At 47.1% G+C, this 15,244-nt stretch overlaps 1 long non-coding RNA gene across 1 annotated transcript; it reads right to left on the bottom strand.

Moving 5' to 3' along the window:
- Positions 1–354: 354 nt before the first annotated feature.
- LOC128110532 (uncharacterized) lies at positions 355–13,924 on the bottom strand. The gene is made up of 4 exons (XR_008218239.1): positions 13,384–13,924; positions 10,465–10,686; positions 3,078–3,198; positions 355–2,072 (listed from the first exon to the last, which is right to left on the bottom strand). It is a non-coding gene; the product is annotated as an uncharacterized LOC128110532 (long non-coding RNA).
- Positions 13,925–15,244: the final 1,320 nt, after the last annotated feature.

Genomic DNA, 15,244 nt, shown 5'->3' with positions numbered 1-15,244 from the left:
GAGATGGCAATAGGGTATTTGGGTCTCCCCTAGGCTGATTGACAATAGAGAAGCTCTAAAGCAGGGGTTCTCAACTTGTGGGTCATGACTCCCTTTGGAGTTGAATGACCCATTCACAAAGGTCACCATTGGAAAACACAAATATTCACACAGTAGTAAAATTATAGTTATGAAGTAGCAACAAAAATAATTGTATGGTTGGCGGCCATCACAACATGAGGGACTGTATTAAAGGGTCGTCGCATTAGGAAGGTTGAGAACCACTGATCTAAAGAGAGCTAGGGTTCAAGGAGACTACTGAGGGGGAGGATGAAATGAAGGAGCTTTGAGGGTTGGATGCATTGGGTCATTTTTATTATCTTTTAACGTCCACAAGTTCAAAATTGGAGTCATTTTTCCTGAGTAGTTGTTGCTTGCAGCTTGTAAATCTCTTGGAATGTGGTCCTTCTCCTAGCTGGACCCTGGGCCTCAGGACAGACTGACAGACATGTGGTCATGTGAGGAAGACTGCCTCAGAGGGGAGGAGTGGTGCCAGCGGGTATCCAGACTTACCCACATCATAGCTACATCCCATGAGCCAGAAGTGGTCACAAACCCCACTGAGATCTCTACTGCTATCCTTCGGTTGTGGTGATACAGATGGACCCTGGGGCCACATGTGTATCAAGCAAGCGCTGCACCCCAGCTCTTGTCCCAACTGTATCTTGAACAAGTTGCTAGACCTGTGAGAGCAAAACCTTGTACAGGGCCTACGTTAGTTTTTAAAAACCAACAATGGACTAAAGATAGATCCATGGGAGATGCTTTAAGGGGCAAGACCACACCCTTAGCATTTCTTTGATTGATGGGCCCCTTCCAAACAGCTGGACTGGCTGGACTGGTATATCCAGATAGAAATGTGTCAGAATCACCCTGATCTAGGGAGGGGCTATGCTGGATAGTTATTTGTCAAAACTTGACATAAACTGGGGTCCTCTGGAAAGAGGGATACCTAACTGAAAAAATGTCTCCATCAGATTAGTCTGTGAGGCATTTTCTTGATTAATGATTGGTGTGGGAGGGTCCAGCTCATGGTGGATGGTGTTGCCCAAGGGCAGGTGGTCCTGGATGGTTAAGAAAACAGGCTGAGAAAGACACAGGGAGCAAGCCAGTAAGCAGCACTCCTCCATGGCCTCTGCTTCAGTTCCTGCCTCCAGGCTCTTGCCTTTAATTCCTGCCTTGACTTTCTTCATGATGAAAGAAACCCTTTCCTTCCCAAGTAGCTTTTTGTCATGGTGTTCATCGTGGCAACAGAAGAACAACAATCCAGGAGCTTTCAGAAGAAGAGATGGGAACGGAGCTGGGAAGGCAGGCAAGACTCCAAAGGGAAGAGCTTTGCACACTGAAAGAAGTCAAATGCCTCTAAGGACTCCTCCGTCTCAGGCAGAGGCTCAGTCCTGTCACCCTGGACATGGCGCTGGTACTGAAAAGCTCCAGGGAAAGGAAAGAAAGCTGTGTTTTTGCTATTTCTTGTTCAAACTCTCAATGCAGAAGCAGTCTGATAATGTTCTGCCTCTCACCCATGGAGCATCAGAAATCTTTATAAGTTGGAGCCGAGGCCTCAAGATAACATGACTTCTGACACTTTCAGAAATAGGCCCTATCTACACAGAACATCTTGATTGTCCAAGTAGGACGGTCATTGAGATGTTAAAAGTCAACAGGAGTCTGAAAGGGTGGTGGGAGTCTTCATTTTCCTGAGATATCTTTGGAGTCTCCCTACCCCGCTCGTGCAATAATTACTTTTGAAACACACATGGCTTATGCAAACACAGGGTCAGGATTGATAAACACTGGTGATGTTTTACTGTCTTATTTTAAAACTACTAAATTAAATTAGAATCATGTGGTTTTCATTTCCATGAGACTTAAATTTAGTTCACCTGTGAACAAAGAAGTCAGAAAACTACAGTTGTAATTGTGTGATGAGGCAGAAAGTCATGTTTTATCTCTACAGGGCACAAGAAATGCACAGGGTGCAAGAAATGCACAGTCCTTTTTTCATGGTTTCACTTCTCATAGTCAACCACGTTCTGAAAATAATACAGAATAGAAAAAAATAATAAACAACTTATAGTTTTAAATTATCTGCCAATCTGAGTAGTGTGATAAAAATCTCATGCTGTCCCACATACCCAGAACATGTGCCATGCCTTTGTCTAGAGTATCCACAATGTATGCACTACCCACCAGGGAGTTTCTCAGGAGCTACCTTGTAGTACCATGGTGCTGTGTCCAAGTCATCTTTACTTTAACTTAATAACCACCATGAAGTGCAAGAGTAGCAATGTTACCAATTTTACTATATGCTGTTGTTAGCATTCAGTTTGATTATTTATTATTATTATTATTATTATTAATTTCCTGATATATCCAGTTATAAATTAAAAGTTATCATAGGTTTATATTATGCATATGTGTTGGGAAATACATACTATAAGTCAGGCTCAGAATGAGCCAAGCATTCAAATATGCATCCTGAGTCTTAAGTTGTCCCTCTCCAGGTGAAGAGGGATTATAATAATATTAAGTTTGATTCGTGAGGAACCCACACACACTTCTGTCACTCACTTTATAAAGAATTAAGCAGAGTTGTGCCCTGCAGTGTTGAGAGACCAAAGAGGGGCCTTTGAATGGTCTGGCATGTAACTCTCATAATTCTCCTGGGACTTTGGCACAGTGACCCCATTTTGCCAGATGACTCATCAGTGATGAGCCCATCTAGGTGCTGGAGGCTGTAGGAGCAGAGCTCGGCCTGTCTACGGTGCCGCCCAGTAGCATGTTGGGGCTGGATGCTGCCGCCTTCTCCCTGCTCTCTTGACTCTCTTCCACTCCCTGAGGCAGGCAGCTGCCAACAGCAGCACTGGAGAACAGCACTTGGCCACATTCAAACTTAGAGGAAATGATAGATTGACTTTCCACAGCTCTTTCCTGAGACCAAGCACCTTCTTCCCTCACCCTGAAAGACCAAGCAAGCTCTCTGGTTTCCTTAGTCCAAGTTGACTTAAACCCTTGGTCCCTTCTGAAACATGGGGCACCTGGGCTGGACAGGATCCAAGGACATCAGCTGCAGGTTCTCAACTGTCAGCTATCTGAGGGCCTTAAGGTTGATGAGTCACCAGGAGTGGATGATAAAAATATGTCCCTTAAACAGTGTCCCTGTGATAATACAAAAAAAAAGATTGTTTTATTAATGGCATTTTAAATACTGTTCCCAGCCTCACTAATAATATTTCTTAGTCCTTGAGGTAAACATAACACAAACACACACACCACACACAGACACATAGACACACAAACACACAGACACACGTAAACACACACACAGAGATACATATACATAGACACACAAACACACACACATAAACACACAAAAACACATACACAAATTGAAAGCAGAAAAAAGAGTGAAAATCAACACATATGCTATAGAACTTTTAAATGTTAACTGTAACACTAAAAACATTCCTAATCTCTCTCTCTCTCTCTCTCTCTCTCTCTCTCTCTCTCTCTCTCTCTCTCTCTCTCTCTCTCTCTCTGTGTGTGTGTGTGTGTGTGTGTGTGTGTCTGTCTGTCTGTGTCTGTGTGTGTGTGTATGTACAGGTGCACAGCTGTGTGTAAGCATGTGGAGGTCAAAGGTCAACCTCTGGTGTCATTCTTCAGCTTCATCCACCTTGGTTTTTGCTGTTGTTGTTTTTGGGTTGTTTTGTTTTGTTTTGTTTTTTAACAGGGTCTCTGGCTGGCCTGAGGCTTGCCCAGTGGGCTGGCCAGAGAACCTGAGGGATTGGCCTGTTTCCACCTTCCCAGCTGTGGACTGTGGGTGCCTCCTGCATGTTTGGTTTTTTTATGTGGGTTCTGTGGAGTGGAGGGGTGTGTGTCAAACTCAGTCCTCACCCTTGCCTAGCAAGCGCTTTGGTGACTGGTCCCGAAATGGCTAATTTTGAAGATCACATTCAATTCAATTTATTCCTAAAAAGCCCTAACCGTTGCAGAGATGAAACGTGGATGCCTCTGTAAATGAATAAGGGACCTTTCTACATCATCTTTAAGGGGGTGGACTCTTTCCTGGTAATTTCCTGACTCAAGACAGCCTTTACTGGCATTCATTAAGTGCAGTGTGGACCAAGCTCGCCCTCCATGGCATCTCACTAAAATGTCATCTCACCTGGAAAGGAGGACTTCAGATGTAAAAGGACTTAAAAAGCTGCGGCTTCTGGGAGCCTCTTAAACCTCCTAGGACAGCCGGACAGTGACATCAGTGTGAAGGCTAGCTTGCCTGGGTGTCAGGCTACCCTGCTCAGCTCTCTGCACCCCATTTAGCTAACTCAGCTTGTGAACGTCTGTCTTCTTTACAACTCGGGGGTGGATGCTTGTTCACTGGAATCCACGTGCTGCAAATCTGTGCCTCAGCCATTGGCCTTGGAGACAGGACTTCTCTAGGTCTGGAGGGGTTCGTGGGCCTCTAAGGGTATGGCTCTGTTACAGTGGAGTCTGCCCTCCACACTTGTTCTCCCCACTCGGTTCTCTGGGCCCCTGCAGGGCTCCTTACATCGTCCCCTCAACCGCGGACTTCTCAACTTCTAAACTGCAAGAATCGAGTCTTTTTCTTTACGAATCCTACAGCAGCAGAAACTCTTGACTTCTGGCTTAAAGTCATAGAGCTTCTGCATTCCAGCCAGGTTCCATGCTGGGCGCCGCCAGGAACTGTTGTAAAACAAAGCAAAGGCACCAAGAAAGGCTTCCTTAGTCTGTGCCATTCCGCCAGGCGGCAGCTCGAGGCAGGCATGGCCCATAGTCACACTGCCAGAGAAAGTCCCTGCTGGGACGATCATGGGTTCCCTGTTAGGACAAGTTGATCAGATTAGAGTCTTGATTTTATTCAGAAATATGAAGAGCCAGGCATGATGGGTCCTGCCTGTAGTTCAAGCACTTGGCAGGCTGAAGCAGGAGCAGCTCAACTCAAGAACTAGCCTGGGTTACACAGTGAGTTCAAGGCAAACCTGGGCTACCACGTTAGTCCTTGTCAGAAGAAAGGAGAGAAGGATAGAGGAGGGGGAGGGAGGGGAGGAAGGAGAGGAAAGGAGGAAAGAGAAGAGTGGAACAGAAAAAATATATGTATATCTATAGCATATATTTAAAAAATAGAGGGATGTATATAAAAATAAAGGAATGTATGTGTAAATATATATTTTAAAAACTGTTAGTTGGCCCTGAAATGTAAGTACAATTTGGTATATTCTGCTATTATTCAAAATGTAGTAGCTTTCACACATTCATTTCATAAACACCACTACAACGCATATTTATGCAGTTAGTTCAACTAGAGTATCCTACTCAGAAAAGAGACCTCCAAACCTCACTAGAGTCAAAAGATAGAAACATTTCAAGGGCTCTTGGTGAGCTGGATACTGAGTTGTTCTGAGATGATATTTCCACTCAGGCTGTTCCATTTGGGAAGTTCCAAGGACCCGAAGCCTGGAGTATAACGTAAGACGACCTTCCTCTGGGAGGACTGGCTATTCCAGGCCCTGATTCGGGCATGGCCTCTGAATGATGGTAATGACTGCATTAATGTCCCATGTGCTCTTAAGAGGGTCATTTAAATGAATTCAAGTGAACACATGTCCACTTCAATGAATTGATGTTGCCTGGTCAACTGAGCCTGTGCCAGGAGTGAGGCTGCGAGCCTTACACGGCGCCTTCACTGTGGGGGATTGAGAGGCCCAGCCGAGGTCCAGGACCCAGACCAACAAAGTCCAGCTGTTAAGTCCTGGACCCAGACTAACACAGTCCTGAGTGTTAAGTCCTGCACCCAGACTAACCCGTCCTGAGTGTTAAGTCCTGGACCCAGACTAACACAGTCGTGACTGTTAAGTCCAGACCAGAGTCCTGAGGGTTGTGGGAGTGCCTTCCTCCTACACACTTCAAGTGACCACAATATTGAAAATTAAAGCCCATTATGCTAAGAACAAGAAGACATGCTTCTGAGATCTTGATGGTACCTATAAAACATCTTCAGAATGGTAGGTTTTACTCTGAATGCCCCTCCCTGCTTCTGACAGCTAAAGGTCCAGATAACCCTGAGGCACCATGGTCTCTCCAGGCAAAGCTCTGGGCCTGGAGCATCTCTCTTTCTCTTTTGTCCTCCCCCCCCCCCCGCCCCCGCCTCCCCACCACCACCATTTCTTTGAACAGGACCTCACATATCCAAGTCTGACTTCAAACCTCTTATGTTAACCAAACTTGGCCCTGAACTTCTGATCCTCCAGCTTCTACTCCCAAGTGCTGGGTTACAGGCGTGTGCCACCATCTACACTTTGTGTCCTGGGACTCGAACCCAGGGCTTTGTGTATGCTAGACAAACACTCTATTGACTCAGCCACATCTCTAGCCCCTTGGAACTTTCCTGAGGGACTCACTTCCTACCTGAGTCAGACTACTCTGCTAATGTTCAGTCTTTTGCTTGCCCAATTTCTCCCCTGCTTTTGTTTTGAAGAGGAAGTGCTTAGAGCCCCATTATTAACCATTTAAAGAAACTGACTACAGCTCACAGGTCAGCTTGAGCCACAGTTTCTCCTGTTTCTTGTGAGAGGAGCTGAGGGTGACCCAAGCATGTTTACACGGCTGAGACCAGTCAGAAGAACGGTAATACTTCAGGACACTTGGAAAGTAAATGGCAACATAATTTGACTCTGGGCAGCTAAGGCGGAACGGAGGACACCCCACCTTCCAGCCATATTCTCCCAGCTGTTTCCTGGTCCAGCAGGGGTGAAGTCTCATTGAAAAGAGCTACCAGCTGAACAAAGCGAAGCAAAACACAAGCAAGGATAATCTGTGTAACAATACCCCTGCAGACAATGAATAAATCCTTGGCCATGAAGAACCCGTCAGACATCCCGGGCCTTGGCTTTTATCTGCACCTAACTTTTAAAAATACGGTGTGTGGGGCATGGAGAGATGGTTCAGCAGTTAAGAGCACTTGTTACTCTTCCAGAGGTCCCGGGTTCAGTTCCCAGTACCTCGATGGTGATTCAAAACCATCTGTAACTCCTGTTCCAGAGCACCTGGTATACCCTTCTGACCTCCTCCATAGGTACCAGGTACATATGTGGTACACATACTTACATACAGGCAAAGCACTCATTCACATAAAATAAAAGAAACAAATCTAAAAAAAAAGTTTTTAAAAAATACAGGTGTGCCAGGCCAGAGATGGCAAGTATAATTATTCAAAGAGACAGAATAGCAGGATACAGATTCGATTTGTGAGCTAGAAATATAATATATATATAACTCATATATGTTATGCAGATAAAAATGTACCAAGCGTATAATTAATTGATATAATATGATAATATAGCATATGTCCTAGACATAGACTATAATACATATGCATTTTATATAAGCAATTTATATAATACTATGTGTCCTAGAAATATGGTATCATAAATAAATATAAGTAAACAAATAATGAGATAACATATGTTCTAGAAACAGCTGGTGATTCCAGAGAGCCGTTGAACTGCGGTGACAGAGGTTTCCATCCCTGCTGCTAATTCTCTAATGACAGAGGTGGGATTGACTTTCAGGAGAGATTTAAAAGGCATCGGCCTCTAAACACAGCCAGGGCCCCTCCCGCTCTCCCCCTAGCCTCCCCCTCAGTAAAGGTTGCACCAGTTAATGGATTTCAAAGTCAAGAATCTAATGCTAATCTAAGTATTTGCTTATACGCTCTCTGAAGTCTCGACAGATTAGGTTTGGAAGTATTTCCATAGATCATATCTGCATAATCTAATAGAGATGACTTCAGGAACGCAGAAGATGCCTTCCTGAGCTCTGCTTGCCAGTGCGCCTCGTCGGTAGCATTAGGAAAGCATGCGTTTTTTGTTTGAATTTAAAATTTTTTTCTTCATCCAATTTCCGGAACAATGCTGAAGGGTTTTAGAGAATATTCTGTTTCTGTTTGGGAAGGCTCTATCTTGGCTGAAGCAACAGGGATGAGATGGCCAGGCCCAAGGGTAAGCAAGAGGCGGGCGCCCTGAGAAGTTTGTGTAATGTAATTGACTTTGCTAAAGGACGCTCAGGAGTCATGTGATTTCCGTCTCCAGGGAGCTTAATACATCACCCACATGAGGTCCCACTTATTTAAATGTTTCCCTTTAAAAATGTGCAATGGGCTCATAACTTCATCAGCACCCACCCTCCTCAGCTGAAATGGGGCTTTTGAGCCCATATGTGAGGCCCACAACTCAGAATAAATGCAGTCTCTTGGCCTCTTCACTTGACAAGAAGGCCAGCGCAGAGCTGTCACATTCCCCATTCCCATCCAGCGCCAGGGGACGCAGGAGAGATTTCCCTGAGCTAATGTCTTTGTGGGAGATCAGGAAAAGATTACTCTGAAAACTTCAATCCTCCTAATGTAAGTAGTTTCTCCCACTGTGGAGAGCAGGTCAGTGCAGGCCTGATGGGTGGGGGTCGAGAGGCCAGTGTCATGCAAGCATGAGTGCACACTCCAACACCCTGCAGCTCACCCTAAGTCCCACGCTTTGTCACCTGTGTGGTCCTGGTTTCCTCGAATGGCCTCCCTGGGCTGCCCTTCCCTTGAGGGGAAGTTTTGCCCATATCTTTGTCTTCTTCCACAATGACACAGGCCTCATGAGGAGCACCAGGCCCTGCCAGCACTATGTGACAGAGACAGCCAGATCTTGGCTTTGACCGGCTCCACGGAGCCCATCCCCCCACCCCCCCACCCCCGTCTGCAGCTCTTCACCCAACAGCAATCAAGATGGGGGTGGAAGGCAGAAAGGCTGATCATAAGCAAGATATAAGACACCGGAAGTAGTCATTGCCCGATGGCACTGAGTAGTGGGGAAGACCCGAAGCTGGAAGGATGGGCCAGGGCTTCTTGAGAGTCACCTTGCTGAGCAGCAGACCTGAAGGAAAGACCAGCCCTCCTCTGAATCAGGGAGATGTAAGAGCAGGAGCCAGAGCCCAAGGCAGGCCATGTGGGTGTGATCAAGGCAGACACACCCGAGCAAAGAGAGAAAGTGGCACAGGAGAGGAGAGGAGCACCAGGCCTGGTGGCACAGGCCTGCCATCTCAGACATCAAGGAGCTGAGGCAGGAGGATCACAGGTTCAAGGCCAGCCTGGGCTACACAGCAAGACCCAATCTCAAAATGAAAAGTGAAAAGGGCTGGCGATATAGCCCAGAGGTAGAGTGCTGGCACAGTGTGCGTGAGGCCCCGGGTTCAGCCCTCAGTCGTGGAAAAATAAGCAAATACATAAAAGAGAAGAAAAGCGGGAGTGGGCAGTAGGCGGCTGGAAGCCCCTCCAAAGCTGAATAATGGAAGTGAAGGAAACATATGAATGAATGGACACGGAAGAATGAATGGGGCCCGTGAAAGAACCTTTTTTTTTAAGACAGGGTTTCTCTGTGTAGCCCTGGCTGTCCTGGGACTCCCTCTGAAGACCAGCTGGCCTTGAACTCAGAGATTTGCTTGCCTCTGCCTCCTACAAAAAACTTTTTTAAAGCTTTATGTCAGTACACACGAACACACAGGTATACACACATGCACACGCACACACACACACACACACACACACACACACACACACACACACACACACAATGTGTTCTTAGCAAGCCCAAATACAAAGGGATGTGCGGCCTGGGTCAGATGCAGTGTGCTGAAGGACCTCAGCAGAGGCTGTGAAGGGACCCTTGGAGGCTGCCTGTGAGGAGGGCGGGGGACTCTGGCAGACACTCGTCATTCTTCCAAAGGCTAGAGCTCACAGTTCAACATTTTAAAGAGGCACCTTGACAACCATGTCACAGGGCTAGAGAGATCATAAGCACTCTGGAGACAGTTTTTGTGAATGGGTCCGTGTCCCATGAATGAGGTCCTGCAGCCTGGGACTGGGAATCCAGGGAGACTCCGAAGAGCTCATTAGTGTCAAAGAAGCATGTGCCAATATGCATGTATACATCAGGCATAAACGCATGTAACAGGCCAACTTCCATGAGATCCACAGAGAAAAATAAACTTTTACCAAAATTGGATTTTTTTTAAATTTTATTATAAAGTAGCTTTATTACCTATTTTCTTAAGAATGTATTTTAGAGTTGTTCATCCAAAGTTTATTTTGAAGCAAGCCAAACATTCCAGGGAGAGACTTCCCCCTCAGCTGAACTGGAACTAACTATGCAGACCAGGTTGGCCTCAGACCTGCAGCAAACCTCTGTCTCTACAGTACGGGATTACAGTGTGCCACCACACCCAGCCCAGGGTGGGACGAGATCAGCTCCCCACTGCGATGGTGGCAGTTGTCAGTTTGATAAAGTCTTGAATCACCTGGGAGACGGGCCTCCATACATACCCATCAGGGCTTATCTTGATCACATTAATTGATAAGGGAGGGCTTACCTTAATTTTGTGATACCATTCCCTGGGCAGGGTGATTCTGGATTCTACAAAATGGAGAAAGGGAGCTGATGTCTGGAACGAACAGCATGTGCTGGGGGCTCTTGCTCTTTCATACACCAGCTCCTCTGCTGAAGAGACTGGACCCCTACAGCTGCACTTCCTGGCCTCCAAGAGCGGTCAGTCACACAATGGGTACTTTCAGTGAGGTGTTTCACCCAAGATCTAGAAGGGAAAGAAACAGCAACCATTTCTGTCCTGTGTGCCCAAGGGTGCTACACCTTCAGAAGCTTGGGCCTAAGGTTTCCCTCCTGGTGCCCGAGGCAGCCCCTGGTTGCCTGGCTCTTCTTCACCACAGGGACTGAAGCTGTCCCTGCAACTCCTGGGACTCCCGGGACTCCTGACATCCTGGCTACCACACTGGCTTCCCTTTGGTTTGCAATCTCAAAATCCCCATTGTTTTGAAAACCTCTGCAGCCCTGTGGTAGAATCTCCCTGCTATAGCTACCCAGCCTTGAGTACTTCAGCTGTAGAAGTGTCCATGAGACTGAACGTCACTACATTTCTCTGATCCCAGCATGGCTGATGACCCCGACCTTGGCTTTTGGTCTCAGCGTCCCTTCGCCACCTGCTTTCCTTTGTTGATGTCAGAATCACGTGAAGTAGACCAGCAAATGTCCATCACTGGTGACATGGGACAGAGAGCTAACAGGCCAACCGTGTAAGGGGGAGGAAACCTCCAGGGAGGAACTTTGTAGTCTCAGAGCTGACCCGACTCTGGAGTCAGAACCCAGAACTAAGCTAAGGACCCCTTTCACCCCCCACCCCACATACACTTTGTTCCAGCCCTGGGAATGAACCTGTGTCTGCCAGGCCGAGGCAAGTCCAAGTTCAAAATCAAATCCATCCTGCCTGTGGACTTAAAGAAAGCTGCAGGCTGCAGGCAAACCAAAAACTGGCCCGGATGAGTGAGTTTGGCCTCAGCACACAGCATGCAGCCAGCTCTCCGGAGGGATCAGGGTAACAACGCCCTGGGTGCAGCACCTTTCCCTGGACAGCGCTCCACCTTCCTTGACAAGGCCAGGCTAGCCTTGCTGTTTCCCTATCCTAGCCTGCGTTCCCTTGCAGCTCCTGTCTCTCGGTGGCTGCCTTTACAGCAAGCCATGATTTCCAAAGCCAATCTATATTCAAATGAGCAAGAAATTATCAATTCTTTCGTGTCACCGTGGCTAAACTCAAATCCCACTTTGGGTCTATATTAGCAAAAGTCTGGTCAGTATGCTATGACATAGTCCCCCTACCCCAATAATGCCTTAATTCTCTTGCATGTAACACCCAGAGCAATGAGAGATGCTTTGTGTTTTTCCATAGGACTCCAAGTTGGTGCCAGCTTTGGCGTACGACTCCTGGTTGGACAACAGAAGCTAGAGCTTGTACCTTTGGATGTCACTGCCCAGCAAACAGGACATGGTAAGAAACGGGTGCATCTGAGGGTGTCTGATTACCAGAGTGACAAACTCCTACACATCCTTCAGGACTTAGAGGCCATGTGAGAGGAAGAGCCAGGATTCCCCAGCTCCCGTAACTTTGGTCATCAAATCAGCAGGGTCTATGTTCTCAGTCTTCAGACTGTCGTCCCCCGAAGATGGATAGTGGACACAATGCAGCACATCCTTTGCACACAGGTGCTGTGCATATGAATGACACCCCAGCACAAAGCGCCTGGCTCACTAAAGGCAAACCCCTTCTTTCTCTTCCTTAGCTTGTAGTGACTAATTCCAAACTCTGTAGGTCCCCGGTGCTGGACTGGCCCTGGGGACAAAGGGAACTCACAAATAGCCTGTGCCCTCGAAAGGGCACTAACAGAGAGGAGCCTGGATGTTCCTTTAATCCTCACAAGAGCTTCTCAAGTTGGCTAATCTCATTCTGTTTTGCCAATGAGAAAAAAGGATTAGCCAGGCGAGCCTGCTGCGCAAGGTCATAAGCCACAAAGTGACAGGGCTTCCGCTTCCATCTGAGCCTGCCTGCTCTGCCATCTCTTCACTAAGCCCCTCGGGGCATTTCCCTGTGAGTTTGGGGGCCCTCCTGTGGCTCCCCAACCTTGCACACTCTCCTCCTGGCCTCTCCCTGCCTTCCATCTTTCTGTTGGCTTGGGGACTGGTTATATCACCCAACATATCACATGACTAGCATGGTAACAGGAGCTTTGCCCAGTTAAAAACAGTATTCAACCCAGCTGGGATCATGACTTAAAATCTTTCTGGCGGTCAGTTTTTCACTCCACATCCTATAAATTCTTGCCCACCCCTCAACCAACTATATCACACGTAACATTTTTAGTGACTCGTATTCAATGCAGCTCCCACTTGGAGGCATTTATGGTGTGACTGCTGTATACAGGAACTACAGCAGACACAGGGAAGCCAGAGAGAGGTGCCCTGTGCACCCTGCCCACTGGCAGGCAGGGCAGGCCAGCAGCACTCACCAGGTCAGGAAATCAGATCAATGCCTATGTGAGTGCAACCCTGTGATGGACAAGAAAGTAGTGGCACCAGCGGACTCATCACAAGTCGACCCGCACGTGCCCGACAAGAGTCCTGCCTGCTCCTTGGTGTCCAGACCCGAGGCTCCAGCTTGCTTCTAGAGCATTCCTCCCTCCGTTGTAAGAACAAAGAGATGTATGCCTTCATTAGTTAGACCTCTGCAGAGCTCGACATCAAACCCCAGCATTCAAATTTTAAAAGTTTGATCAGCTGAGAAATAAGGATATTAAATATGATTAAATATGATTGCAGCTGAGGGTACAGACTGCTCTTCCATTGCTCGCTTTGATTAAAAAAAGCTATCTGAGCTGCAAGGCTGAAAAGTTAAATGCGACAAGGAAAAAAAAAAAAAAGCCCGTGAATCTGCTGTCAGTCTTACTTTTTGTGAGGAAATCGTATTGTTCATGAAGCGTTCGTCACCGCATCGAGAACACGAGCCAGCATCAGCTGCGAATAGTCTCCTCTCCCCCTTAATCGCCAAGAATAAGAGTGATCACAGTGGATAAAAGTTATCCTTATGATTCTTTAGGGAACGTGAGAGAGACTACTGTTTTGAATGACACACAGACAGGAAGCTGTGGTTCCTACGCTGGGATTTAATTGGTGCAGTATTGGAGTTTAAATAGTAATAAAGTTCTTTGTCCTTGAGTTATGAGGGGAAATTGCCCATAACACTGTGTTTCCACTCAAGTCCATCTTTCTGCCTGTAAATGGTTGTTTTTTTTTAATAGCTGTTCTGAGTATCTCTTACGTCTCCCCCTATCCCTTTGGGGTGGCACCAGGGGTGCTGGACTTTGGGGACTTTTCAAGATGGTTTTGTTTTGGACACTACAAGAACAAAACAAATTTGGACAAAGGAGTACCGTGGTAGAGATTGGGGTGAGTCCTTACAGTGACGCTAAATGTCATCTTCAGTCATCTTTAGAGATGAAAAAATGCCAAAAATTTTGAGAGAGAGAGAGGGGGGGGCGGGTAATAATAGCTCACTTATCTCAACCTTCTAATTGAAGAGTTGGCTGGGGCTCAAACATGGTCCTGACCAGCTACAGCCCTCAGGATGTCACCAGAGAGAAAAATGATCAACCACAAATGAGTCTGTTGTCAGGGAAGGCTGAGATTGCTGGGGGGTGGGGTGGGGGGTGGGGGGTGGGGCGGGAGCTGCAAAAATGATTTCTTTGAAAATCATTGGAAGATACACATTATGGAGAAGTCTACCAAAATCAGAGTCCAGAGGTGGCTTTGGAACATTGAAACTAAAAACGCTTGCTTGAGCTGCGTGTGGACAAGAGCCGTGACTATGGAGACTCTCATGCCAGCACTCAGGAGGCAGAGGTAGGAGGATCAGGTCGCCTGAGCTACACAGTAAGTTCTAGACCAGCCTGGGCTACTTTGGAAGACCTTATCTCAAAAATCTAACAAAAGGAAAAAATTAAATGTGAACTAAACAGCAAGCAGTCTTTTTGTGACAGTCTGTCCTGTGCAATATTTGGGCCATACACATAATCTAAACAGTACTGGTTGTTTATCTGAGCCCCGGGGCATCCTATGCTTTACCTGCTGGCAGACCGAGGCAGGAGGCCCGAGTCAGTCTCTCTTCCTCTTCTCGGTGTTTGTTCCAAGGGGCCCCATAACTAGGCTTTGAAGACCCACAGGAGGCCCTAGCTAGGCTGAGTTCCAGGCAGGCTGGAGGCAGGACCCATGGCCAAGTGCAGTCTTTGGCCTCTTATTCTATGTCTGGATGAGGAAAATGATGAGACTCCTTGGTGTCCCTGTTGGAAGCTGCATGTCTCGAATGTCAGTGCTGCATGTTGGACTAGGGGCCGCCAGGCCGTTCCAGAGGCAGGGACTTACAGGGCTCTCTCGTTAGCCCACACCTCCCAGCATGTGAGTGACAGTGCTTGCTAAGAGCACGGAGGGAGGAATACCAAACTTGAAAGTGCCCTGGAGGGCTGAAGAGATGGCTCAGTCCATAAAGCACTTGCTTCACAAGCATGAGGATCTGAGTTCTGATGCTCAAGACCCATATTTAAAAGAAAAAAAAAGTGGCTGTGGTGGTCTACACCTGTCATCTCAGATCAAAAGCAAAAGGAAGCGGGACCCCAGAGGCACATGGGCGTGTCTGACCAGTGCAACCAAGTCCCATGCTGGTTTGAGATCCTGCCTCAAAAAGGGAGAAGGCACCAGAAGTTGCTCTCCGACCTCCACATGCACACTGTTCACATTCGGACCACACACACACA

This window comes from Peromyscus californicus, unplaced genomic scaffold (assembly GCF_007827085.1).
Source record: "Peromyscus californicus insignis strain IS unplaced genomic scaffold, ASM782708v3 Scaffold_15__1_contigs__length_86483966, whole genome shotgun sequence".
NCBI lineage: Eukaryota > Metazoa > Chordata > Mammalia > Rodentia > Cricetidae > Peromyscus > Peromyscus californicus.
Note: the sequence above shows the minus strand (reverse complement) of the source record. Positions and strands in the feature narration are given on the sequence as shown.